Raw genomic sequence first — 6,149 nt, forward strand, 5'->3', positions numbered from 1 at the left:
ATGGATTATATCATGTTTAGAAAGAGTAGTCAGTAGTGATTGTATTATTGATTACATGCATTGAAAACAGGTGTGCACTCTGGTATGGATTTCACTTGCGCAGTCACGTGATTAAACCTGTTATACTGGCTTATGTATAAACTAAGGTTTTAATGATCAAAGTTCTTCACACTCAGCACGTTGACGTACTCCCAAATAGTTAGAGTGGGGAAACGTGCTCGGGTCCACTTAAGGTATGGGAGTAGGCCAGAGCACCAACAGAGCAGCTCAGCCGCTAGTAGGACATACTCTGAGTTCTTTGGTCAGGTATCCCGGAGGCTTGGCTTCGCTACCTCCAACTACTAACTGATAACTACTAACACAATCCCCGTAAGGGTCGGTCGTGCGAGATCCGCATAGATAGTCAAGACCGTATAAACCACCAATCGGAATCGATCAAAGTTGCGTTGACATGTAGCTCCTAACATTTTATGTGGGCTGCTTCATAGGAAGATGTCAGAACGGATGAACACCTACTTGTTAGAATATTTTTATTCTTTTTAAATGAACAAATAGTGTTTTTTGTGTGAAAAATAATAAATATGAAAAGCTTACAAAATGATAACACCACCGTTTACAACTCCTTTACAGAAAATTGTAAAAAAAATTGAATAAACTTTAATATTAATATATCAAACATGTATTTAAATAACTAGAATTCCAAATTTCAAAAAACAATAACATATGTAATTGCATGTAAATAAAACGATATATATATTTAAAAAATATAAACAAAACACCAAAAATAAATGAATAATAAATAGCAATTTAACTCGGCGGGTGTTTTTAGAAAAGCAGAGGACGCTTACCCTTGCACCTAGTCCATGCTCCCGCTATAACCTTGGTTCCCTTAATTACTCTTTAAAATACTGATCGATCTTGTAAATTAAATGACTAGAATAATGGACAACAAAAAAAACAGAAAATCTACCAAAAAGTAGTAGAAGTTCACAACATTTTAATTAAAGGTTTGAAATAAAAAAAAACAAAAAATAAAAAATGAGAAGCCACAAATACAAAAGTATTGTACATCAATTTAGGCATGGTTTTGAAATAGTGATAATGTTTTTTCCTATGATTATTCAAAGAAACAGTTGAACATTTAAATGAATGAATTTATTTTTCCCTAACAATTATGACAATTAAAACAATTTTTCAAAAAAATTCTTATAATATTCAAATCAAAACAAATTGAGTATTGAATTTTTTAAAAGCTATTTTTATGTATATAAAGATATATGTTATCAATGTAATGAATTTTAGAAACATTTAAAAAAAAAATATGCGTGATTTAAATTTATCAAAACATGAACCACAACTCGAACTGTTTATGCATCAAAAATCATTCCAGACTGGTGCACCGAATTCTCAATAAGGCCTAAACTGTCCATGGAAAAGACTTCTAGTGAATTTAAGTATTCAAGAAGTTTCTTATTTTTTCTTGTTTTTTAGCCTTTCTCCTATTTTCTTTCGTTTTTCTTGCTTTTGTGTCACCTCCTCTTGAAGACATATGCGGAAAACACAGCTTTAAGGATTTTTTCAATGCTTTTTTATTTTTGAAACAGCTGAATCCAATTGTGAGATGATATTGATCAGGTTATGTAGTAGTCCACTTTCATAACTTATTTGTTCCGTTGCCCATTTGCGGGGTATCAGACCGGATTTTTCAAATAAATCATTATATCTCCTTTCCAATTGTTCGAATTCCTCTTTTAAAGCATTATTAGTTCGCGACCTATTAAGCGTAAACTGCCCCAAACCAGGTTATATTGTATAACCTGTACAAATATTGGAAACATTCCTTAAATAATTTGTGATTGTTCTACTGTATATGTTCCTTATTCTGTTTTGAATAAACCAATACATACATTGAAATTTCATTTTAAAAAAAATGCAGGGGGGGGGGGTTGGCTTATTTTTTGGTACTTGAGGGAGGGGGGTTGAGAACTTTTCTGTGTTTGGTAAAGGTGGGGGGGGTCAGTTATTTTTTTCCGGGATCATTTTTCAAGTTGCCAGCCTACCTCTGGAGATAAATAATGACCGGTTCCTAATAATAGTGTTGGTTACCTTGTGCTGTCAAGCACTTTACCAGACTCATCGAAAAAGTACTTTATCACACTTCGTGGTTAACTGGTTTACCATAATACATTAAAGACCGATAGTAAAAATCATTTCATCCATTTCACCATTAAATATGGTTAAATACTTTACCATAATTTAAGGTCATATATATGTATATTTTGTCCACTGATAATAAAAAAAAATAGGTAGAGTTTACCAATATAAACTAAGCACCTTAATTACAGATAACTACTCAATGTATATCACTACATGAATGATAATATGTCATAATTTACCATGATAAAACTTCTATCACTCTTAATTAAAGCATTTAAATTTGTACATGTGTTTCATGTTCCCGTGCAGGTCCGGGTGTTAAAAGAATAGGCCTGCAGCAGCGCTACGCTTGTCGTAAAAGGCGACTAAATAGTGCTCAGAACCCTAGCCGGGGGCTAGGACGCTCTGCCCACAGAGCAACTGGGATGTATGCCCCAGGTGGTGGAATGGGGTTCCCCTGGCGTGTTACATGCTGGGGTTGTCAGGCTATAATACAGAAAACCAGACCGCAAACCATAGTGGTGCACCGTGTTGGGAAAGATGCCACGTTCCTCGCACGTTAAAGAACCCTACTGTGGTATTCACCCGGAGTAGGAACCATAGGGCTCCGCCACAGGAGGCTAAATTCCCCGACCCTACCCACCTCTACCTGTTTCCAATGGCAATCAAAATTTGTCGACCCCATTGTCCTTGTGTCCCATCCTTTTTTCATTTCATCATCATTACATGTTCATTTTATCATCAATTTCATGTTCATCGTCTGAATATAGCTGCAATATTGCTGCTCGGATATTAAACCCCAACAAACAAACAAACAAACCTTATTTCATGGAAATATGATTAGGATACCCGTTTCTAGTAACACTGGAACTATATTCTAACCACAAAACCTAGTTTTCGTTACATTGGTGGCAGCGGTGGGATCGAACAGGGGTCGATGAAAAACATTCCAAAATCAAATTTATCGACACTTGAACAAATGATAAAATCCCTTACTGAAAAGATGGTTTCGTCAAAAAGTGACCTTAGTTATGATAAGGAAGGTGATTTGTCTTACCCAAAACAAGTTGATGAAACAAAAGGAAATAATGAAAAGAAAAGTGCTGGCCAAAGGCAGGGCAAACGAACATAGCAAAACAGAAAGCGAGTTAATTTCTCTGCTAATAACCAGGAAAACTCTTAGATGCCAGATCTGGGAGTCAGGTTTGGCATCCGAACATTTGGATATACCCGATAAAATCTTTTGAAGAAAAATTTGGTCATCTAATGAAAGTCTTTTTTGTAAAATCAGATGTTTTTGATAATGCAATTTCATTATTGATATATGCTGGATCCACAATATCAATTTTGAGAAGTAATCTTTTGGGAAAAAAACTTCCTTCAAATATTGTTCATCAAATACAGAAAGTAAATTTATCACTAGTCACAGCTACAGGGGATACAATTCCATTTGTATGACAGCTAGAATTGGTGATGAAACTAGGGGAAATTAATGTAAAACATCTCTTTTGGTTTGCAGGCATTAAAAACAAAGGTATTCTTGGCTTTGTTTTTTTTTAATAATTTAAAATGTAATTCAATGGTACAAAATAAGATACTCTTAATGGGGAATGAACATTTACAGTTAGACAAAGAAAATGTTGAAATTCAATGCTGCAGATAAGTTGTTGCAGAGGCAAAAGTTATTTCTTCAAAGTGCGAGGCGATTATAAAGGCTACTCCCAAAGAAAAAAGTGGAAATTGGGGAACAGTTTTGATAAAACCAAATAGAACAAATGACAAATGGTGACAGAGAAACTTTTTCTTTAAGAGTTTTAAACATGACAGATGAACCTATAAAAGATAATAGGAAAATGTTAGCAGCTGGATGTCAAAATGTGGAAGTATGAGACGCCAAAATAGACGAACAATATGAAACCAAACAAATAAAACAGAACAAGAGTTGAGTGAAAAACCAAAAGCAAATCTTAACGAACAAAAAAAGATGGAATTGATGACACATTTAGAAGAGTATGAAAGTATTTTCTCTAAATCATCTACAGATATAGGACGAACATATTTTGTAAAACAGAATAGACACGGGTACTGAAAAACCAGTGCGACAAAATCCCCGAAGAATACCTTTTGCTCTGAAAACTTAAGTTTACAAAGAAATTCAAGACATGCTTGACATTAAGGTGATTGAACCTACCCACAGTGCATGGTCGACTCCTCCTGTTTTGGTAAGAAAAAAAAAGATTGAAGTATAAGATTCTGTATAGACTACAGAAAATAAAATGAAATTTCGGTTAAAGATTGTCATCCACTCCCTAGAATAGATGAAACCTTTCTGGCGCAAAACGGCTCGGCACTATAGACTTTATAGCTAATCTGATCCGGAAGAAAGAATATCGTTTAGCTAGATCCTTTGATATCAGTTTCCGCTATATAGATGACATATTATCTTTTAACAATCCTAATTTCGTGAATTTGATAGATCGCATCTACCCAAAAGAACTTGAGATAAAGGATATTACAGACACTTTGAGGTCAGCCTCATATCTTGACCTTCACTTAGAAATCGATGGTAAAGGAAAACTATTGACCAAACTTTACGACAAACGTGATGACTTCTAATTCAGAATTGTCAACTTTTCTTTCATCTGTGGCAACATTCCTTCAACACCTGCGTATGGAGTGTTCATATCATAACTCATACGTTATGCCAGAGCTTGCCGAAACTACGCAGACTTTATGTATCGAGCTAGAATTCTAACAAATAGGCTTCTGGAACAGGGTGATGTTGCTACAAGATTGAAGTTATCACTACAGAAGTTTTATGGTCGTCCATCATGAACTCGTGGATCGCTACGGTGTATCCATCTGCGCCATGAAAACTGATTTATTCAAGGATCACAGTTTTCCTTTCGTCTTTTGTCTACCCCGGACTGGTCCATGCTCCCAGTTTTAAGTGAAGTCCGAGTTGTTCATTTGCTTTTGTTACTTTGTATTTATGATTAGTTATTTTATGTTCTTTGTTGTGTATGTCTGTTTTCCATGTCTGGTCTTTGTCTCTGGATTACATTCTTTTGATTGCCGCTATAACTTTGGTTCCCTTGATTAATCAATATAAAGGGTTACTGGCAACAAGAATTGGATAAACGGGATCACCATAAAACTTACTTTGTAACGGGAAATAGTGGGTTTCGGCAGTTTCAGACATTACCAATAGGTCTCTGTAATTAAGGTTCAAGCGTCACGAGATTTATCGAAAAGTACTATCTGGTCTCACATTTCGTCAATGTTTAGTATACCTAGACTATACTATATAATCGTCTTTGACTCATCATTTGAAGAAGAAGTACGTAATCTGAGATTAGTATTTTCCAGAATAACAGAAGCAAACTTAAAATACAGTCCTGACAAATCTAGCTTTTTTTCAGAAAAGGGTTATTTTTTTAGGCCATTATGTCTCTGAAGAAGGAATATCGGTAGATCCTGACAAAAGTTCAGCTTTAAAAGACTGGACAAGTCCTAAAAATACGAAAGATGTAAGAAAATTTCTTGGCCTGAGTTCCTATAAAAGAAAATTCATCGGGGGTGGGGGGGGGGGGGGTTCTCTGACATAACAAACCCATTGCACCAGTTAACTCAGAAAAATCAAATATTTTCATGGACAGAAGAATGTTCTGAAACATTTGGTTTATTAAAAGAAAAATTAACATCCACTCCTAATTTGAGGTATCCAACACTTGATGGAACATTCATTTTAGATTCAGACGCTACCATTTGCGGTATCGGATCTGTTCTTTTGCAGTTACAAAAGGGTCGAGAAAAGGTTATTGGATACTACAGCTAATGTTTATCCAAACCTGAAAGATCATATTGTGTCACAAGTAGATAATAATTGGCTTTCATTGGACTAGTTAAACACTTTGACTGTTTTTTTTTATCTGAAAAACATTTCATAATAAGAATAGACCATTAATCTTTGACATGGTTTGGAAACTTTA

Source organism: Perna viridis, chromosome 1, assembly GCF_037379345.1.
Source record: "Perna viridis isolate PV_CMFRI_1.1 ecotype Kerala chromosome 1, ASM3737934v1, whole genome shotgun sequence".
Taxonomy (NCBI): domain Eukaryota; kingdom Metazoa; phylum Mollusca; class Bivalvia; order Mytilida; family Mytilidae; genus Perna; species Perna viridis.